Below are 23,048 nucleotides of genomic sequence, written 5' to 3'. Positions count from 1 at the left end.
AGATGGTTCCAGAGCTGCAGGAGAGTATGGTTGCGACTCCTCATCTCTTCGTATCTCAGTGGGTCAGGAAGCAGAGACAAGACATGAAAGAGGACCTGGCTATAAACCTCAGTGTCCTCCCCCACATCAACTCACTTCTTCCAGCTATACCCCGTCTCCTAAAGATACCATAGCTCCCAAACAGCCCCCCAAGCAGGGTCCAGCTATTCAAATGCATAAACCTGTGGTGACATTTTGTATCCAAACCATAATAGATGGGTTGGCATCCTCTATACATTTGTCCCTGCTAATCTCTGTCTATGCTATACTGTTCTGAGTTGCTTCTCAGAGACCAGTGTGTAGATGGATTTTTCTTTGGGCTGCCAGCTCACAAGAAACAACACAGAGGCTTATTATTAATCATCATTATTATTAATTATTATTGTTTCTAACTAGCTCTTATAACTTAAATTAACCCATTTCTATTAATTTACCCTCTGCCTCGTGGCTTTATTACCTCATCTTCGTGTTGCCCATCCTGCTTGCTCTGTGTCTTCTGGCATCTCTGCCTCCTTCTTCCCATTGTCCTCTCTGGCCCCCAAATCCTACCTAGTTATTGGGCCTTCAGCTTTTGATTAAACCAGTCAGAGTGACACATGTTCATAGTGTACAAAAAGATTATTCCACAACATCAGTGGCTCATACTTATGACTTAACCTCAGCGTCCAGAATGGTCCAATTCTTCGTCTATCTTTTTATAGAAGAAGCAACAATATATTTCATTTGTTAGCATTTACTTTTTCATTCAACAGATGTTATCCAGTGCCTCCATGAGCTGGACATCGTTCTGAGTTACATCTGGGATGTAACAGTGAAGAAGACAGAAGTAACCCTTGTTAGTTCTGAGAATTACAAGCTAGCCTCGTTGTTAGAGGTATGGGGAGAAGGAGAGGAGAGGAAGGAGACAAATTATAATAACGTAAATAAAATGATTAACTATCTCAGATAGAGTTAAGTGCAGTGAAGAAATCAGAGCAGTTTAATGTGACTCTAAATTTGGTAGGTGCTTTCTGAGTATGAATATTTTGCTGGCTGCATGATGTGAGGCAAATGGCTTCAGTCCTCAGAACCTCTGTTGCAATATTAGTAAAAAAAAAGGACATGAATCAAGGAGAGATTTGGATTTGGGGATATCCACCGTGGGAACCGCTGCATGTGTTTATGAAAGGGGCCCTAGGAAGGCGAATTGTCTGGAAATGTTATTTGAGGTGGTTAGAGCTTTATCTTAGAGTGTGGCTTATAGACCAGGATAAAGTGTCATGGAGTACTTGTCAGAAACACTGACCCGTTGAGTCAAATGTGCATTTTACAAGATCTCCCGAGTGAGCCTGATCCTCAGGTGGAGAAGCGCTTCAGTAAGAGGCGGCAGGCAATTTGGAAGCTGATAGAGTAAGAGATCTAAACCTTTGCACTTGGGTGGGAAGTGGGGGTGGGCAGTGCTGGGCATAAGGAGAATGTGAGTTTCTTTGTGGAACTCACCACCCAGCTCCCAAATATTCACACATAGACTTTCTCTTTCTTATGAATGCCTGGCCTTAGCTCGGCTTATTTCTAGCCAGCTTTCCTTAAATCATCCTGTCTACCTTTTGCCTTTTTCTATTTCTGTTGTATCTTTTCTTTCCTTCTTATTCCGTGTCTGGCTGAGTGGCTGGCCCCCAGCATCCACCTCTCCTCCTTTTCTCACTCATCTCTTTCTTCTCTTCTTATTTATTCTCTCTGCATGCCAGCCCCACCTATCCTTTCTCCTGCCTAGCTATTGGCCATTCAGCTCTTTATCAGACTAATCAGGTGTTCTAGGCAGACAAAGTAACACAGCTTCACAGAGTTAAAGAAATGAAACACATCTTTGCATCATTAAACAAATATTCCACAGCATAAATGAATGTAACACATCTTCAACTAATATTCCACAACAGCAAGTTGTAAAGGTAGTTTGTTTTTTTTCCTCCCCAGAGTGAGGCTAGTCTCTGAAGAAATGACTTAAAGGAAACCAAGTTTGGGGGCTGAAGGAATGGCTCCAAGCTGTTAAGTGAACTTGCAGAGGACCCGGATTTGGTTCCCAGCACCCACATGGTGGCTCACAACCATCTATAACTCCAGTTCCAGGGCATCTGACATCCTGTTTTGGCCTCTGCTAACATCAGTCATGCATGCGGTACTCTGACATCCATGCAAACAAAACACTCATACACATAAAATAAAATAAAAAAAAAAACCAACCTAACAACAAAACAACAACAAAATCAACTTGTTACCACGATTTCGGGTTCATCAAATCATAATGGCAAGTGTCCAGTTTTTTAAATTCTGAGCCTTGTCCTAGTGTCTGGACGGGGTGCTTCTCTTGGAGTCGTCTTCAGACAGGAAAAGTGGAAGACTGATTGAAAGGAACAGTACATTGGAATTGGTCTTCACCAGAGGCCTTCCCACCTGCTGTTGCAAGATAACTCACCCTGTGTCCAGAAACGTCTCCTTTAAGGTCTGGGGTCAGCCTTTCTGGAGGCTGAGCCCATGCTGGAAGCTTGGGTTCTGCTCACACCTGTATTGCCTCCTGTAGAAGCTGGGAACTGGCAGGCCACGGTCTGACCATCTTCCTTTGCCAATGCCACTTTGGGGACTGGTCCGTGCAGCTGTGTCTTAAGCTGACTGCTTCCTGATGGTGCCCTGTACTAGCAGATCCGCTCATCCCCTCTGCCGAGTGCATCCCCAACAGGATGCTTCCCGTACATTTCTGGGGCAGCTAATCTCATCTGTGGGGTGGAGATTCTTGCATGCCACATTTCGCAGAGGGTGGTCCTATCCTCCTTCAGGTTCATCTCTTGTCCCTTTGAGACCTGTTAGACTCAAGATGTTTATTTCATTCAACATTACCTTTGTGCTTAGCATTGCTCTGGTCCACTGTATTTACTCCTAAGCAGAAAGATCTTAACATGAGCTGTAGCTGGAGTCATAGCGCATGGCATTGGGGTCAGTCCTAGTTAGGGACGTCTGTGGGTGTGAGAGCTCTCCCTCCTGAAATATTTTTGTGTCCCATAGCAAATGCAGGAGGTGGGTAAAACTCCAGCTTTGGTGCAGATCCTGGGTGGGTTGTGTCTTAGATGTTCTATGGGAGGAGGCTTCACTCGGCTGCCTTTCTCCCCAGAACCTCTTTCGCAGGTGGTGTAGTCTTCTCAGAGAGCTTTCAGTTCAATTCTCCTTGATGTTCCTATATAGATCTCAGCTCTTCTAGGGGGCAGGGGCGCATATATTTCATCGGCTTTGGGAAAGAGGCAGCCTTTGTTCCCTCATCTGAATCTGAGTTAAGCCCACTTCGTTTGAGTTACCTGAGCTCTTGTGATGCTGCTTGCGCCTAGATGTGTCTCCCAGAGCACCAGGGAATAAGAAGGGAGCGGAAAGTGCCCGTATGGATAGCATTAAGACATTTTCTTGGGCTTAATCTAATCATCAGAAAATGCTGGCTTCGGTCTCCTGGGGACAGGAGCTCATTTCACTCACCCTGTTCTGTTCTCGGTGGCTGTCTCTCCAGATAGCGTGGGTTTCCTTACATCGGTCTTGTCGCCAGCAGATTAATGCTGGCCAGTTGCGACTAGATTTGTGTGTGGATTTACTTGATGCTGCTTAATGGATTACAGCCTGTGCCTGACACTTTAGTGCTCTCCCCTTCCTCCTCCCTCCCTCCCCTCCCTCTCCCCCTTCTCAATAGAGAATTTACCATCATTTTTCCTTTCTCTAGACAGGAAGCATGAACTGAGCCACTCTAGCTATTACCCCGTTGAACAAAAAGCAAAGGGACACAAGAAAGCAGGGGTCAAATAATATGCCCAGGGGTCCCCTCAGTGACCCCTCAGCCTGGCTGGCTGGCTTCCTTCCTCTTCGCATTTGACAGATACTGCTGAGCTCAGTGGCGAAGGAATGTGTCATTGTGTGCCCCATAATAAAAGGGGCTGGTGCCCTGCCAGGCTGCAGTGAGGACGCTCTTTAGTTCCTCCTGTGAAGAGCCCAACTATCCTTCCAGCTCTTCCAGGAAGGCTCCAAGCAGGAAAAGTGTGTGTGTGTGTGTGTGTGTGTGTGTGTGTGTGTGTGTGTGTGTGTGTGAGAGAGAGAGAGAGAGAGAGAGAGAGAGAGAGAGAGAGAGAGAGAGAGAGAGAGAGAGAGCACATCAGGACACAGGGGTCTACTGTCTCCTGGGAGCCTTAAGGACCCTTGGTGGCTGCCGGCCATCGGATAGACAGGCCCACATACCTGTGCTTTGTTTCCACTTTCTAACTATGTATCAGTCAAGATGACTTCTTGTAGCTTCTCTGTATATTGCATTGTCTTCTGTCACAAGGGAATGAGAAGATACAGATGAAAAGATTGTAAGATGTCTCCTCCATCCCAAATGCTTCCGAAGTGTGTTGTCCCACTAATAGCACAGTCCACTCTTGACTTAAGAACAAAAGTACTCTGTCACAGTTTTTCCGTGTGATTAACCTGTATTTGTGAGAGCTTTTACATAGCCACTGTTCTCTGAACTGATCTAGTAATCATTCATATTTTAAAATCTGCTTGCATATGGGCCCCGTATGTGGCTGGGGCTGTGAAGAGGGTGTGGTAGAGGTGGAGGTTGCACGCGTCCTCAGAGAGGGTTCTCAGTTCCTCTGAGTCTCCAGCTTTGGCCTCTGTTTTAATCAGGGTTACTATTGGTATGATGAAACACCATGACCAAGAGCAAGTTGGCAAGGGACAGGTTTACTTTGTAATCTATCACTGAAGGAAGTCAGAAAGTCAGGGCAGGAACCTGGAGGCAGGAGCTGATGCAGAGGCCATGGAGGGGTGCTGCTTACTGACTTGCTCACCATGGCTTGTTCAGCCTGCTTTTTTTTTTTCTTTCCTCTTTTGATTTTTTTGAGGCAGGGTTTCTTTAGGTAAACAGCTCTGGCTGTCCTGGAACTCACTCTCTAGACCAGGCTGGCCTCAAACTCACAGAGATCCACCTGCCTCTGCCTCTCTAGTGCTCAGATTAAAGGCATGTGCCACCACCACCTGGCTGGAGGCATTTTCTTAATTGAGGTTTCCTCCCTCTTAGATGTCTAGCCAGAACAGCCTCTCTTCTCAGAAAACTGCCCCTAAACAGAATTTAGCATATCATTTCAGGGAGCCTGTGGCCCCTATAGGAAAATTCACCGGGGTTTTAAGAAGGGATAAGGGTCACTCATCTTGATGATTCGGGAAGTATTATAATTTGCCATCAATTGCAGCATTTGGGGGGCAGGTAGAGATACCAGTTTTTTCTTAAAAAACAACACATTTATTTAGTGTATGTGCCATGGTGTGTGTGTGTGTGTGTGTGTGTGTGTGTGTGTGTGTGTGTGTGTAGATCAGAGGACAACTTGAGGGAGTTGGTTCTCTCTCTCTACCATGTAGATTTCAGGGATCAAACTCAGGTCTTCAGGTCTGGTAGCGAGAGCCCTTACCTGCTGAGCCATCTCACCTGGCCCGGGTATCTTCCTTTTGAAGAAAGATCTAGAAACAAACACTCTATTGCCATAACAACCAAAGAGGGGCTGGCTACTCAGGGGCTTCGGGCAGGAATTATTCTAGTAGCTTGTGGGGCAGCACAGCCGGTCTGGGGAGTCTGTGGACAAGTTCCAAAAAGGGCTTTACTCTCTGGGTTCACAGGCACAAGCCAACGAGAAACCCGATTAACCGGGAAGGAGTTACTAGAGGTAACCGTAGCAGCCAGCATGGAGCCCGGGTGCCTGTGTCTCCCCGAGGGCTGCACAGCTTCTGTTGCAAAGTGAAATCTCTACCGGGTTCTCGACAGCCCACAAAAGCCCCCAAACAAAACACAATAAAAACAACAAATGTCACAGTGTAAGCGAAGGACTGTGTTGTGGATGCTCTTTTTGTTGTTGTTGTTTGTTGGTTTTCAATGATGTTTAAACATTGCTAACACGAAGAGGGCTCAGTCCAAAAGAAGGAGCAGAGACCTACTTGCCTGGCTCTTTTTCTCCGTGAAAAGGCTTGTGATCGTCTCCCCCATTTTCTATGCAGCTCGAGCTTCCTCTTGATTCCCAGAGCACTTGGCTTCCTCCGGGGCTGGCACCTCAATCTTGTTTCTTAAGGTTCCAAAGGGCAGCACCCGGGATTCTTAATGAATAAGGGGACATACAGGGACACTTGGAATTGCCTGGAATTGTCCTCTGGGGACTCGAAGTGTGAGGCATATTAGGGATCATTGGCTCACTGTGGCGGAAACGGATGGCGAGGAGGAGGCAGCCTGGGCGGTAACAGCCTGTGCGCAGCCCAAGAGGAAAAATATGAGCTGATGTGAGTGGTGGGATGGCTTCATGCTGTCGGTGGCGATGACATTTCCTTTAACCTCTTAAGAAAGCTGTTGGGTTTTAAGTGGCTGTGTATGCATAGGCATGGCCTGTGTGTGTTGGTACATGCATATAGGTACACAGATCATGCTGTATCTGAGAACCTACCCAGAAGAAGGCCCCATATGGCCAATTGCTTTGTACATTGTATGTTTACGTTCATGTGGTTTTACCAGTGTGGCAACGGAAAGTGCAAATGCAGCTTGAGTGTTCACAACTGAGGAATTATTCTGCAAGTCACTTGGCTGACAGGAATCTGTGCAGTCATTCAGCTGATTGGCAGGTAGGAAACAAGGACAAAACTGGCAGTCTGGTCCAGGAACTAGGCAGAGGATTGTTCTAGATTTTCTCCTTCACTTTTAAACATGTTCTCTTTATTCACTGTGTACAATTCCCCCAGAGTTGTCTCCGAGTCATCTCCACTTCTGACTGCATTCCTCAGAGTCTGCTGCTGCCCAGAGTGTGGATGCCTCCGCTCTTTACCCTGGAGTTTGTTTTTCGTGGATATGGATACTGTGCTGGCTAGGTTTATGTCATCATCTTGATATAGGCTAGATAGAGTCCTTACAGAAGAGGGAACCCCAATTGAGAAACTGCTCCCACCAGATTGGTCTGTGGGCAGGCACCCTGTTTGGGTATTTTCCTGATTGATGATTGATGTGCAAGGGTCCAGCTCACTGTGGGCAGTGCCGGCTCTGGGCTCGTGGTTCTGGGTGCTGTAATAAAGCAGGTTGAGCAAGCCATGGGGAACAAACTAGTAAGCAGCACCCCTCCATGGCCTCTGCATCAGCTCCTACCTCCAGGTCCCTGCCCTGACTGCCCTCAATGATTGACTGTGACCTGGAAGTGTAAGATGAAACCAACTCCTTCCTCCCTAAGTGCTTTGGGCATGGTGCTTATTCACAGCAATAGAAACCCTAACTAAGACAGACTCTGAAATCCATAGGCTGGAGACATGGCTTAGTTGATAAAGAATTTGGTGTACAAGCATGTAGGCCCCAGTTTGATAACCAGAATGCGTGTAAGAAAGCTAGGCATGATGGTGCATGTTTCAAATCCTAGCGTTGAGGAGCTGAATACAGGTGGATCCCTGAGGCTCACCTGGCCAGCCAGCTTGGCAAGTGAGAGACCTTGCCTTAAAAAACAATGTGGGGTATGTTCTGAGAATGACACTGAGGTTGGTTTCTGGTACACACACACACACACACACACACACACACACACACACACACACACACACAGACCTACACTGGGATTCCCTGATTCCCTTTTACTCAGTCACTGCAGGAGCAGGGTTCTACCTCTTTGTGTTTGGAACACTGCCTTTGAGGGGTAATGGATCCATTCCTGGAGTTGAGAGATTTAGTCCAATAGCTTCACTTTGCTGATGAGGAAGTGGAAGCTGAGTGACTTGTCCCAAATCTCACAGCTGGTGGTGACAGGAACAGGTACCCCCACTTTCAGAGGAGTGCAATGCCTTTAGTTAGCTCTGTAGCGACACAGGTCTTAGTAGGTGCTTTTGTAGAGTGACGTCATCCTACAGGACACTCAGCACCGTGCCCGCCCCTTCATCACCAGAAGAAACAACAGGGACTGTGAAAATGAACAAGATTCATTCTTTTCCTACCTAAGAGGAAGAACTCTTCCGTCAATGTCTGGACTGTGTCAGGATGTAGCACCTCACCTCCCTGCAGGTGTGGGATAAGGGCTTAGGTAATATGTCCACACAGGGGACGTGAAGCAATCATTGAAAGTTTGCAGCCAGGGCAGACTAACTCATTCATGAGAAGTTAAGGACATTTGAAGCAAGATTATTGCAACACAGGTAAACCTCTGTTTTAAGCTGGAATTTATAGATATATAAATTTGGGTGAGTACCATAATTTGAAATGGCCCCTCCTTTTTACAAAACAATTGATTTCAGGATATATTTAAATAGAAAACTCCAGTTGACTATTATAGAATTATTTACCGACATTTCCCCTACATAATAGCAAAATAGCAATAGTATAAAGCAAGACACACACACACATACCTTTCTAATTGAGGTAAAATTATACAATCATCATCATTTTGTGTTTTAACACTATGTAGCCTAGGCTGACTCTGAACTTAATAAATAGTGAAGGCTAGCCTTGAACTCCTAATCTGTCTGCTTCCACTTCACAAATGCTGGGATTTTCAGGCATGTGCTACCACACCCCAAATCCCCCACCCCAAAATATTTTGTTGTTTTGGTATCTAAAACACATGACTCTGAGTTCAAAGCTATTAACATGACATATTCAGAGACTGTGCTGCATTGTGTGCCCCTCACCCAGTATGTACACATGAATTTGTTAGTTTGGGGGTTGTCTTTTAGTGTTTCTCTTGCAAATGTGACTCTCCCTAAGTCCCTGCATGGTGGAGAGTTTTACATCCGCTATTGCCACCTCCCACCCCCTCTGTAAGTGTTTTTGAAGCAGGGTCTCATTTAGCCCAGGCTGGCCTTGAACTACTGATCCTCCTATGGGCTGGGATGAAAGGCACGTGCAACCACACCCAGCAGTTGTTTTTCTGTTATTTCGAATTCATTTCAAACATAGAGAATGGTAGCTGCCAAATAGGATGAAGAATGACAATTTATCTTGCATTTAGCTTTTCCCTTCCTTCTATTCATTAGTACACACACACACACACACACACACACACACACACACACACACACACTTCTTTCCTTGAACCACCTTTTAAAAAGTTTTACTTATTTTGTGTGTGTATGTGTGAGACTGAGTGTGTATGTGTACTGCATGTGTGTGGTGTGTGTTTGTGTACGGCATGTGTGTGGTGCCTGTGGAGGATGAGAGAGGCTATGAAACCCTCTGCATCTGGAGTTACATGTAGTTGTGAGCCCATGCCTGTTGCGGGTGCTGGGAACTGAACTCTGGTCCTCTGGAAGAGCAGCAGATACTAACTTTTGAGCCATCTCCCAGCCCTTTCCTGAACCGCTTGACAGGGACTTACTTCCATGAGTTTCTTTATCCCTGTGTGCTTCTGTGCAGATTCCCAAGAACAATAGTGTTTCCTCACATGCAGCACCACTGTCAAGTGAAGACATGAATCGTGGCGCAATACCTATTAGTTATGTTTCTGATTGCTTTAACAAGGGCCAGCAAGATGGCTTAGTGGGTAAAGGTGCTTGCTGCCAATCCTGAGGACCAGAGTTCGATCCCCAGGACCCAGATTGTAGGAGAAGAGGACTCCTCCTGCAAGCTGTCCTCTGACCTCTACACATGTGTAATGGCACCTATAACCCCTCCCCCAAATAAATAAATAAATAAATGAAATTAAACAATATCTGACAAAAGAACCTGAAGGAAGGAAGTTGATTGTAGCTCACAGTTCTAGACTTCAGTCCACCTTAAGGAAGGAAGCCGATTGTAGCTCACGGTTCCAGGGTTCAGTCCATCATGGCAGGGAAGTTACAGATGCCTGTGAGCTGCCTAATGTGGATACTAAGAACTGAACTTAGGTCCTCTGCAGTACCTGCTCTTAGCCATTGGTCATCTCTCCAGACCCCCTAGAGCTAAATTAGATTTCTCTAAATTGCAATTCAGTTTTCTCAATAGTATTTGCCACATTAATTTTTCCCACTTATTAGAAATAATAGCTTTATTACGTTACATTGTCCTTGGGGACATACTCATTCAATTGAACTGAAAATGCCATCTCTGGTCTCCCATTGTTTAAGTCTGATCACAGAGTTTTCATTCCTTCTACACATTTACAAAAAATGTCACCATACCATAATGAAATATTCAACATTCTATGAAATATTGATAATTTTCTTCATCATTATTCAACAACTCTTAATGAAAACTCCTCATACAAATGTCTGTATTCTAAACCTGTTTCTCTGTGATCTTTCTTCAATGGGAGTTGGCTTTTCCTCCTCATTATCATCTGTGTCCCTCCTCTCTCGTCCTGTGAGTGCAGATATTTAACTGTCTGCTGTTTGCAAGGTAATTTGTCAGCAAATGCCAGCGCAGGGAATGGATAAGTGGGGGAAGATTTTGCTCCATGGTTGACCCCGGCTCCTCTTGTTGCTGGAAGACATGCTTCCGAACCTCCGGGGATCTGCTGCAAGACGGAATTCTCCACTGCTGGCTCAGATTGGTGGCCCTTGAGTCCCTCCGGGGTGGGCCTGATGAATCCTTTGATTCTTCCTCTCAGTCTCTGGAGAGTCTCATTTCCCTTTGACAACCCCTGGCTTGAAGTGCTGCTTTCTCCGCATACCGAGATTCATAAGGACTTAAATGAGTTATGCTTTTGCAAGTTTTGTGAATTTAAAACTTCATTTTTGGATTGATTTTTTTTTATGTGTGTGTCTTGTCAGCTCATATGTCTCTGTATCACTTGTGTGCCTGGTGATGTCAGAAAATGGCATTGGATGGCCTGCCTCTGGAGTTGCAGGAGGTTGTTAGCCGCTATGCGGGCACTGGGAAGTGAACTCCAGTTCTCTGCAAGAACAAGTGCTCTCTACCACTGAGCCCCCTCTCCAGCTCCTTTATTTATTCATTTTCATTGATTTCTTTGTTTAGACAGGGTCTTAAAACGTGGCAGGCTAGCCTTAAACTTACCGACTTCTTGATCCTCCCGTCCACACCTCTGAAGTGTTAGAATTACAGGTGTGTACCACCATGGCCAGTTTTATGCGGTGCTGGGCATCTCATCCAGGGCTGCTGCTTCCATGCTTGACATGGCACCAACTAAGCGACATCCCCAGCCATCTGAGCGCTTTTGGAGACAGTGCCTTCGTCCAAGCTAGCCTGAAGCAGACTGCGTAGCCCAGCCCCTGCGAATGGTCTCAGGCCAAGGGAACGTTAAGCTCTCTCTTCTGTGTTGTCTTCATTTCTTGTGTTCACACCTCTTCCGTGATGCCACTGAAGGTCTCATCTGGCAGTTCTAGGCCTCTGTGTCTGCCCTCCTTGGAATTATCTGTCTCGTCATTTGGCCTATGGTCCCACGTGCCTTATGTCATCGTCTTCCTGTTTTCTCTAAGTGACTTCCCTTCAATAAATAAAGCTAGCCTCTATGCCATCCAGCTTTGCCTTTGTACAGCGCCCTCCCATCACAGCCCATTCATTACACCACAGTTTAAACTTTGTGTGCTGCTTAGGCTGGTCTTGTCACCTCCAAGAGCTCATAGCATGCTTTCCCCCATTTATGCCTGCCATGTTTTCCTGACCCAGGTGTCCCCTGATTTCCTCAGGTCAAACACTGCCTCTCGGACATTGTTTCTGACCTCAGCCTCCTTGCAAAGTCCTGCCGACCTTTCTGAGTCCTCAGGACACTGATGGCACTCTTTGAGGGGCCCCTAGCTCCTTGAGGTTGGACATTCTCTTTTATTAAGCTCCTCTCCCTCTTGGTGAGCATGCTGTTGGTTCCACAGCCACCCTTGTGTGCTGAAGAATGAATGGATCCAAATGTTTCCCAGGTACAAGTCGTTCCCTTTGAAAACCCAAGCAGTGTTGAGAGAGCTTGCGGCAATGCAGAACACAGATACCATGCTGACAGTATCTGTGATTTGATTTATCATATTAATCCTTTCTATCTAAATTGTATGTCACTTAAGGCCAGGGCCTCTCTAACTCCCACAGTAATGAATGTGATTAATAAATTGCTTGAGACTAACTTGTGCTTGTTGTAGCGTCTAAGCCTTTCTGTAGGGAATGGGTGTGCTAGACATGGTATTCCGGTTTCTCCCCGCTTAGGCACCGTACCACCAGGCCCACCTTTTTTTTTTTTTTTTTCTTTCTTTTTTCAGAGTTTCAGATTTATTTTAAAACAATTTTATTTTCTTAAACTATCTCACCCTTGGCTTGTCTCAAGCAAAAAGTCCAAAATAAAAATCCTAGAGGAAGGGGAGGGAATGTGACTGACTACCTCCCTAGAAACCAGCCCTGGCGGCCCTTAACAAACACGAAAGGAAAGCACCAAAAACTTGTGCTTCAGCGGCAGGTTAGGACCTCCATGGAGAAAAGGGGGAGGGTTCGAACACAGTCCCCAGGGGCTGCTGCAGTTCCGGAAGCATCTCCACAACTGTGGCAGGCCGACTCTACTCGGAGAGAGGCCCTAAGAGGGGGGACTCCTTGCAGGAGGGCAGGTGGGGGTCAGAAAGCCCACACCCAGGCAGCCTCCAGGGCAGGCCAGGAAGGACAGGGACAGATCCAGAGCGCACAGGACAGCTGATGGGGGAGGGTATCAGCATTGCCACACGGCCAGAATCCTAGCTCCTGGTTCCTCTGTTTGTTCAAGTGCGGATGAAGACGGACAGACTGCCACTGGATGGCCAGACAAAGGGAGCTGTAAACGCTTGGGTGTGCTCACCCCTGTGTGCAGGCTCTTTTGTCAGGAGGGACAGAGGACCAGGGAAAGCCCTTGTGATGTTGGGTGGGTCTAGGGAAGAACGCAATGCCAGCAGCGGACAGACGGGTGCTCGCCCTGGGCCCCGCCCCCAGATAAGGAAACACTGACAAGGTTCTGGAGTGGGGGCAGGGAGGGCAGGGGAGGCCTCACTCATGGGCCCCAGGCCCCAGGCCCCACTGAGGTCCAACAGGAGGCAGGCCGCCCCAGCTCAGGGGAGCTGACCGGGACCCCTTTGTACACAGGGCAGCCACCATGGAGCAGCCTCTTCAGCCTGAACTCCACAATGCCCAAAAGATAAATAGTGTGCGCTCCACCACCTGGAGTTCCTGGTCTCAAGACCAGAGAACAGAGTCCCCGTGCTCTACCCAACCCAGGGCCCATGCCAAGAGCGTTTTCCACCCAGTCAGGAGCTGGCAGCAGCAGAGCCAGGGTCTCTGGCCATGAGACCCACAGACAGCAGGCCCTCCCTGAGTCCCCCCTGAGGGTCTGACTCAGCCCTTTGGTCCACCATGTCCATTAAAATTAAAATAAGAAAAAAAAATAAAGGGCTCCACTTGGTGATTTGGGTCTGTCGAGGTCTCTGCTTCACCCCTCCGTCCATCATCCTGTCCATCCTGCGAGGCGTGGCACAGGCCAGATTCGGGGGCTTGACCCAGCCACGCCCACCAATCACTGCAGCTTTGTCCTCAGCTTGCGGTGTCTGTTCCTGGCTTCTGCCCTGGTTACTGTGTACTCAAACCAGAGCACATTGGAAATGAGGCTCGTGCCCTGGATGAGGAAAAACTCGGAGATGGGCCAGGCTGCTATCCCGGGGAACAGTGGGGTGAGAACGTCCTGGGTGAAGATGAACCAAGTGGTGGCCATGAGGCTTCCAGCAATACCCCCATAGAGCACCTGGCTCCAGGTGTGGTACAGCAGGTAGACCCTGCTACAGGAGACTAGAAAGGCTGCGGTGAGGAGCCCTAGGGTGAGCACATGCCTCCACAGCAAGTCCAAGAACCTGGCGTTATTTGTTCGATGCATTCTTAAATATAGGAAAAGGAAGGAACAGACAGAGAAGAACCACATAAACTGGGAATGGCTGGAGGGCATCCCGTCCTTAGTGCCCATTGCCATGTGTGTGGGGGGGTCTCTACAGGGCCGAGGCTCCTGGATGGCGTGTTTGATCCGCCAGTTGACACTTTCATTCAGTGCCAGGCTCCTGAGGAATGAGATCATGTGTAGCTCCCGCTTGAATATGATGAGGGTCACAAAACCAACAATAAAAAACATAGGACTGAGGCTCAGGTAGGCAAGGGGGTGGCCAGAGAGATCACCTGAGGGTATTCAACGTGGGTGAGGGTCACCAGCCGCTGTGAAGCGGGGAGTGAACACTGTCTGTCTGCTGGAGCGAGCACTGTCTGTCCGCTGCCATCTTACCCGGAGACCCGGCCCAGGTCCACCTTCTTGGTGTCAAATTTATTGCAGGATAGCAATGGCTATCATCCATTGAGCCCCTGTTCTGACAGTGGCTCTAATAAAAACAGGCCTGTAGAGAAGGAGGCATTTTTTTCCGTTCTTCAGATGAGGAAAGCAAGCCATGAAGAGGTTAAGAAATGGGACTCAAGGCTCCTAAGTGGTAGCAGTGTAATTTGAAGGCATTGTAGGGACTGGAGTCCTCGCCAGCAAGTGTAGGAGTGGGTTTTGTTTGCCTCCAGTGCTTTGCACCTAGAAGAGTCTTGCGGCCTCTCCGCGTTGGTACCACAGCTGTTGAGTCTTCAGCTCCCTGCTCCGTATCTCAGGCGGTAACTATGACCGTTCCGGGACTCTCTGAAAGCCTTGTTCCTGCCACTTCGCAAGAACAGGAGAGACAGACAAGGATATTAGAATGTCTCTGCTGTGCTTTTCATTAGGGGAAGTCATTGGCCAAGGCAGGGGAGAGTCTTCCTAGAAGCTTCCTTTATATTGAGCAGAATGAGAACTCTGAGAGGCCCCCACATGTAGTAAGTACCTTCACACCTGACTGTGGGCTCAACCTCCCTAGGCAGGTGCTACACTGGTTACACTAGAGTAAACACCTTGCCCAGTGTGTGCCCTGGCATTTAGTGGGTGAATGGGCCAGACAAAAATGATACCAATCCTTGGGCTTTTCTCTAGACCTAACAGATTAAGATTTGCTAAGTTAGGACAAGCAGATCCAATTTTAATTCTCCTCCATCTTTTTGTGGATGGAAAACAAATTAAAAGTTAAGGATGTGCATGGTAACATATGAGAAGCAAAAATGCTTTCCTATTTTCTCATGATTTTTACCACCAGAGGGGTTTCCTCTGCAGACTTCCAGAGTGGAGGTCGATGAATACAGAGGGACACATGAGCATTCAGGACTTGCGTGTATTTTATATGTGGTTGAACATCTGAGTGACTGCTTGTGTTCTGTCCCTGCAGTCAGGCATGGGGACTCACCGCGTCTCTTCAGTCCTGAGGCCTCACAGTGCCACTGGAAGTAGATATACAAGCACATCATCTCTGACAGGGCCCAGTAAGGCATGCAGTGGGCTCAGTAGGGTCTTCATTGTGTTAGCTGTAGAGGTAGGTGGGGGTTAGAACTGTGGCTCCCCACTGAGAGCTGCTTTTGGTTATAGATGTAAACAGCCTGATCCAAGAGCAGTGTCCTTGCAGGGATACTTCCCTGTGCAGTTGGAAAGTATTCAAAGGTGATTTGGTTTATCGACTGTCCAAGCTCTGCAGCATGTCGTGTGATAAAACTTTTCCTGGTGAGACGCAACACCTACGTCTAGTCTACTCACCCCAGATAGGGAGCCCATGACACACCGAAGTAGGAATACCACCAGTTTGTTTGGGTGAACCAATGAGTTTTATTGGGGTTACTTAGAGGAACATGGGGGAGAATTGCTTATGGGAGCAGTAATGACTCAAAGACAGCTGCATCACCAAAGCCTACCCCAGCGTGGGTGAGTGACAGCTCACAAAGCTGGGAACCTGGAGCACACTGGAGAGTGTCCTTTCCTGGTGCCTCAGTTGTTCTAGACCTCTTCCAGGTAGCTGGTCTGGTCTCAGAGTCTTCTTTGCAGCTTTCTGTGACAAGCAACAGTCCTTTTGATGGACCTCGTGGACCATTCTGTGGGCTCTAGTGTTGTCTGGTGGCATCTTTGGGATGTGACTAAGATAAAGAGAAGAGGGAAACCAATTTTCTCCTTTGTACTTCCTTGGACACTTTGGGGGAAGTATCTGTGTTTCTCCATTCCTTAAGTTTCTAACCTGTGAACTAGAAGCAACAGTGTGCCTGGATTGAATGAGAGACAGTATATGGAAATACTTTGAAACCAGAAACTGCACAACAGAAGGTCCTTTAAATGACTGTTGAGTGATCTAGTCTAGTAATGATGGCACGTATGTGATCCTAGACATGTGGCCCCCAGGCCTGCATAGGAAGGTGGGCTGAAACACTTGACCATCATGAAGGTTATAGGAAGTTTTCAAATGTGGTTGTTGGAAGTTGAAGGTCATGGGACACTGGACTTTGCCAAATACTGCCACATGCATTACTCCTTCTACCAGAAAGTGATCGCGTCTTGGACTTTGGGAGAAGGAGAAAGCACATATCAGTTTTACCTCCTCAGGCAAGGGACTCTCATGAGGGCAGAGATACTTCTGGGGAGGACAGGAAAAAATGGGTGCCAAGCAAGTTAGTATTAAGTCATTTTCTAACCACTTTGATCACAACTTAGGTAAAATCACCTTATGTCTTAAAGTTTCTATTGCTGTGAAGAGACACTATGACATGGCAGCTCTTATAAAGGAAAACATTTAGTTGGGGCTGGCTTATAGTTTTAAAGGTTTAGTCCATTATCATGATGGTGGGACATGGTGGCATGCGGGCAGACATGGTGCGGGAGAAGGAGCTGAGAGTTCTACATCTTGATCCACAGGCAGCAGAAGCAACTGTGTCCCACACTGAGCATAGCTTGAGCAAAGGAGACCTCAAAGCCTCCTCCCCACTCCTGCAGTGACACACTTCCTCCAACAAGACCACATTTACTCCAAGAAAGCCACACCTCCTAATAGTGCCATTCCCTATGGGGGCCACTTTTTTTCAAACCACCACACCTTACTAGAGAGATAGTCAAGAAAATCCAGAGTCCTCCCTGAGTGGCCGGTGTGTGTGATGGAACTAGGAGACTTGCCTTTAATTACCCAGTGAGATGAGCTCATGGGACTGCGACAATTATTACTCAAGATAACTTCATAATTATTCAACTGAGTTTCAGCTCGTTAAAGTAACACGTAACGTGATGGTAACCTTATTCTGAAACTCTGTCTCTGCTATCAAACGTTCTTCTGATGTCAGAAATCTAGAGCACAGCTTCCTGAGTCACATCTTCACATTGAGTTGTGAAGCCCTGTGACACCAGGGATGGCCTCTGAACCCCTCAGTGCGCCTTGATTACTAGGGCTCTGGGGGGGGGGCTATTATGGCCCAAGATCCATTTCTAGAATTGGTGCTCCATTCTTGCAGGGGCTCCTCACCTTCCTTGAATTCACAGTTTCTTGTTTCTTTGAGCTATATGGTTTTTGTCTTTTCTTTGTGATCGCTTTTGATTGTCCTTGAAACTTTTGTGTCTGAGGTTTAGTGTGGTAGTAACTGATGTGATGTAGTATTACCTGGTGACTTAGATGTCTGACCCATGGCTTAGGGTTCTTTTGAGTTGAGTCTATAGCAGCCATGGACCTAAATTTCTTTCTGGGTATGTATTATTATCTTATCTATTCTTAGTCTGAACCAAGTCTGGTAGATTTTATGTCCTTTTTTTGGTTACTATTGTGACTGAATCCAAAGACCCATTTATAGTTTTCTCTAGAAGTATATAAATAAGATCGTGCTATAGCACTGTTTCATAGTTATTAACCAGTGTTTCTCAACCTTCCTAATGCTGTCACCCTTTAATACCTCATGTTGTGACCCCACATAAAATTACTTTTATTGCTACTTTATAACTGTAATTTTGCTACCATTGTGAATTGTAATGTAAATATTTTTGGAGGTAGAGGTTTGCCAAAGGGGTTGAGAACTGCTGTTCTAAAGTATGGTTTTAAATTTTTATTACATTTAATGTGTGTGTGTGTGTGTGTGTGTGTGTGTGTGTGTGTGTGTGTGTGTTTTCGCGTGAGTGCGCCCACATCTGCCTGCCTGACTGACATGGTATACATTTGGTGATCGGAGGACAGCCTACAGGAGTTCAGTTCTGCCCTTCTGCTGCATGGGCCTTGGAGATTAAACTCAAGCCACTAGGCTTTATGGCAAGTACTTTTAACCACTGAGGCATCTTGCTGGCCTAAAGTATGATATTTTATATCAACTAGATTTTAGGGGGAAAACCTCTCTTCTCTGGCTTTAGTAAAACTTGTTGATGCTTATTCTTCTGTCTTTTACATGATGGGTTAATCTGTTCAATTTTAGCTTATGGGTGACTCATACATTGTAAGCATTCTGCTGTGGCATTGGGCAGTCTTTAGTACTTTATGGACTATCTTACAAAATGCCACCAAAGAAATATGTTGGAGCTGGTATTTATTGCCTTAATCTTGTTGTCTACATTGGGAAGTTGCTAACTAAATGTTTTCTACAGCTTTTCCTTAATTGCAGTGTGGTTAATTCCTCTCAACTGCAGGAAGCCAAGGTATTTATAGATTATTATTTTTGTGGTTGGTAGAAGTAATCAGCATTCACTGGGTGCCAAGAACATGCTTGGCATGACAGAGACCATAGAATCAGACCTAGTTCTTGCCTTGTGAACTTGATGTAAAATGAGCTAAGTGGGGAAGAAGGAGGGAGAGAATACATTTCACAAAATCCTCTCTTTTCCTAACAAGGAGAGGTAATGGACTTCAGTTCAAAAGGACACAGGAATTCTACTGCAGAGTATGAAACTCAGGTGACATGGTCATGAGGCCAGCATTTGTGGCAAATGACACAGAACTGAGGTGTGAGTCATGACAAACTCGGGTATGGTGGTCACTGATCCCAAAGCAAACCTGTAGAGGTCTAAGTGGGGAGGAGGAAGAGCCGAGGAAACAGCGGGTATGCCTTTGCTGTTTGGGTAAAGAATCCGGAAACGCTGGGTTCTTCTCCCTACCTAGTGGCTGCATCGTTGGACTCTCTTTTTTCTAGTCATCCCCTCATCCTGTTCCCAATTCTCTCGTCCTGGTTTAGACCCTCCTTTATCTTCCCCTCTCTGATCTATCATCCAGGAAGCAGCCAGGTACATCTGATCCAAGTGTATTGCTCAGGGCTGGAGAGATGGCTCCGTGGGTACAGGCAACTTGACAACCTGAGTTGGGTTGCTAAGATCCAACTCCCAATAAAGTTTATTGAAAAACAAACAAACAAACAAACAGACAAACAAACAAACAGACAAACAAACCAAACCCTAAATGGTTGGCCATGATTTCTGGAAGGATGTTGGACCCTCTTGCCTTGTTCTACCCACCTGTTCGGCATCATTTCACTGGTGGGTCAAAGCTGGTAGCATCTAACCACATCAGTGAATCATGCTGGCCTAGCTTTTGTTTCTGTGCGTGCTGTGTACCTGCTTAGAATGGGCCCTTTCCTCTGTTTCTACTCAGTAGCCACTACTCATCCTTCAAGTTCAAAAATGACCTCTCTGAGCACGTCTGACCAGTGCCCAAGTGAAGTAGGCACTTGTCCATCTGAACCTGTGCTGCGCTTTGTAGATAGCACCTCATCACAGCTGTGACCCTTGCATGCTGTCACTGTTGAATCTCGTGTCTGTCTTTTGTGTTCTATTAGGACTTAAAAGACTTAGTGTCTTTTATTCCCCCTGCTTTGTGGCAATCATTGCTGGCTCCAAGAAGGACTGGGTCACGTCAAGCTGCCAGATCCTCAAGGACACAGTGTGTATTGAGAATCTGCAAAGATTTTCAACTTTAGTATACTGCAAGGAGAAAAGACCGGCTCTTGGAATCATGAGAGGATGTATTTATCTCTCATTCTGGACAGTTTCCAGTACTGGAGGACAGGAACAGTTGGTACAAATGTCCTGGATTTGTGGATGTCATCTTGATATGGGGACACCTGCTCTGGGTACAAAACTGGCATTTTTTTTTTGGACCCTGAGAAGCAGAAGCCTTCAAGTCTCCTAAGGGTACAGGAGAGTCTGTGCAAGGAGATGGCTGCCCCAGGTTTACTTTGTAGGGCAATTACTGTGGCCATCTGGGGATCTGCCTCAGAGCATGAGGATGTCTTGGGCACTTGTGACTTTTGGAGACTCAGTGACAGTATATGATTCCAAGACCAGTGGCAAACAGGGAGACCTACTTTTGAGAGCACTGCAAGTGTCATACTAAATGAACTTAGTGGGCCACGTTTCCTTTGATCTGTTCAAATTTCCTAAATCTGTGTAGCGAATGATACATTATAAATAGACCCCACTTTTGGAGACAGGGTTTTCCTGTGTAGTTCTGGCTTGCCTCAAATTCAAGATCCTTCTGTTTCAGCCTCCTGAGTGCTAGGATTAGAAACATGAACCAACATGTCCAACCAAGTATTGCATTATATGAACCTGGGCTCATGATTTTCCCATCCCTTATTCATGCCTCATCGTCCTTTGTAGACTCACCAGGGTAGAGACAAAATGCAAGACTTCAGTCTTTCCTCATAGAGCTTAAGCCTCATTGATTACTACGTTGTATAGAAAAGTAGAGAACCAATTGCAGGGTTTAGAAATGAGAATGTAAAGTTAAAACTTGACATTCTGTTCAGGGGTCTCATCCCTGGGCTTGCTTGCTCACTTTTCCACTGTTTTCTAGATGTGTGTGCGTGCATGTGCACATGCTCTTTCAACTGCAGAAGTGTATAAATTTCGTCTCTCTTTTATTTTACCTGATTATTGAGAAGTCCCTTCTAGCCCTTCTGGGATGAAGACTGCCCTTCCAACCGTGCCCTGCTATGCTGAGATGTGTGGATTACCGGTCCAAACAGAATTGGGCTGGAGTGAGGGCAGCAGCTCCAGGTCTTCTGTTGAGGGCTCAGTGATGAATGAGAGCATCAGTTCTTGCTCCTGGACTCTGAGATTCTGCTCAAATTGGTACTTGATCTTGAACCTCCATGTTAGCAACCTCTAGCCTTCTCAGAGTTTGGGTTCAGTCATGAAGATGAGAGTTGAAATTTGGAGTCTGTGTTCCTGGGCTTTCTGCTTTGGTGAGTGTTACATGCCCCTACCAGAGAAAATGAGAAGGCAAAGCACGTTTCACAGCTTTCCCACCTCCTGCATCAAGGCCAGTTCCCTACATTTTTCATCCATCCATCTCCTCTTGGTCAGCGTCATCCTCCTAGCCACCCTGATGAGCACATTTGAATTCTGGACCACTCTTGCCACCCCCAGGGCATTTTTTTTTTTGTCCTCTGCACCTCTAACACTATTGATTTGCCATTCTCTTCTTGCAGTTTATTGGGTTGGCCTGCGCCTCTGACAGCTCTACTATCAGCTGGTCTGAGTTAACATCTGTCACCATGGTTTCTAGGAGTGCTGGGCTGGATCAGCACAATGTGTTTTTCTACCATGTTCTTTGCTTTAAAGCTGAGGTGGTCTAGGAACTCCAAGACATATAGAAGTAAGCCACAGAGCTGTTTTCTCCTACCTGTCTTCACTTTCCGTCCTATCCACTTCTAAGCCCACGTTCCCCAGCATCCCTTTGCTTGCTCTGCATTCTGCTGTCCAGCTAATGAAACACTTCTGCCCCCTTCTGCTGTGGGTACTTAAGTCTTTCTTTAAGTCTACACATGTGTACAGCTGCACACGCAGTTGGGTGTCACTGTCTTGTCATATATGTAGAACGTTATGGTTGCATATATATGTGTCTCCATCTTGCATATTAATTTGTGAATCTACAGACAGAACACCCTCCTTAACTGAAAGCAAGAAGCAACAGTTCTGCTTGGCTTGGAGTAGGCATGTAAGCACATGTGGGTCTGTGAGATCACAGATGTATGTATGTATGTAAGATGTATGTAAGGGGGATGCTGAAATGGTCTTGGAAGCCACTCTCCATTCCTTATAGTCAATGCTAAGAGTAAACCTAGGAAACATTGTATTAGGCAGCTCCTTGTTTTCCTCTTAACTATGCAATATGCTGATTTGATAAAGAACTGCAGCTGGTATACCAAGTGTATACTCTGTGTTAATATAATAGCCAGTTGCCTCCAAACTCATCAGTTGAGAGGCAACAAGACGGTTTACCAGGTAAAGCATCTGCCACCAGTCTTGATGACCTGAGTCTGATTCCTGGGACCTACATGACAGAAGTTGTCCTATAAGTTGTCCTCTGACCCCTCTACATTGTTGTGGCCATGCGCACCCCCTATGAATAAATAGCCATAATAAAAATAATAAAACCATACCAATGGAAAGTTACTCTAATCCACTTAATTCTTGTAGTTGCTATGGGTTGGGTTTACAGGAAGCAAAGCAACAGTGTGGTTCTTGCTCAAGGTCTTGGGAGATTATATTTAGTCTGTCCCTCTATTGTGCCAGGGGGCACAGTGGTGATGGGATATGTGGTTTTCCTTTGGTTAGGTTTTGTAAATGTGGGTGCAGTGACCCAAGAGGATAAGGCTTTGTAGAGATGGGGTGGGTAAAGTTCTTGGAACTTGTATAAAAATACAAGTGTTGATATTAATATGGTTATTAATAATTATGGCGCTAGAGCCTTCATTTTGTTCATCTGCTCCCCATACCACATCCACCCTTGGCAGGGGGTGAAGAAGCTGGTGTGACTGAATGCCAGTTTTCAGAGGGTATCCCTGTAATGCTGTCTAGGCAGGGCATAAGGTCAGGCAGTGTAGTTCACTGTTTGTTGTTATAAGAAAATATCCAAGGCTGGATAATTAATAAAGGAAGGTGGTTTATTTAGCTGTGTTCTGGATGCTGAGAAGTCCAAGGGCATCCTGGGAGGACCTTCCTGAAGGATTATAGCATGGCAGCGGGCACCACGTGATGAGAAGGGGCGAGCAAATCAGAAGAGTTTTTAAAACAAAGCCGTTCCCACAACAGCTCATTCATTAATCTGTAAATAGGTGAACCCATACACAGGGGCCCCACTCTCCTCACCCCGCCCCTTCCCAGAGGCCCTACCTCCAACCAGCACCAACATGGAACTTTGAAAATTAAGTTTCTGACGCATAAATCCTGGGGAACAAACATTCAAAGCACAGCTCC

At 46.3% G+C, this 23,048-nt stretch overlaps 1 protein-coding gene and 1 pseudogene across 2 annotated transcripts in view; one reads left to right on the top strand and one right to left on the bottom strand.

Annotated features, from left to right (window-relative positions):
* Positions 1–23,048, top strand: part of Nos1ap (nitric oxide synthase 1 adaptor protein) — a 287,554-nt gene that overhangs the window by 35,273 nt on the left and 229,233 nt on the right. The gene's annotated exons all lie outside the window — the stretch shown is intronic.
* Positions 13,333–13,927, bottom strand: LOC102916578 (dolichyldiphosphatase 1 pseudogene; annotated as a pseudogene).

This window comes from Peromyscus maniculatus, chromosome 11 (genome assembly GCF_049852395.1).
Source record: "Peromyscus maniculatus bairdii isolate BWxNUB_F1_BW_parent chromosome 11, HU_Pman_BW_mat_3.1, whole genome shotgun sequence".
NCBI lineage: Eukaryota > Metazoa > Chordata > Mammalia > Rodentia > Cricetidae > Peromyscus > Peromyscus maniculatus.
This window is presented reverse-complemented; position numbering and strand designations above follow the sequence as displayed.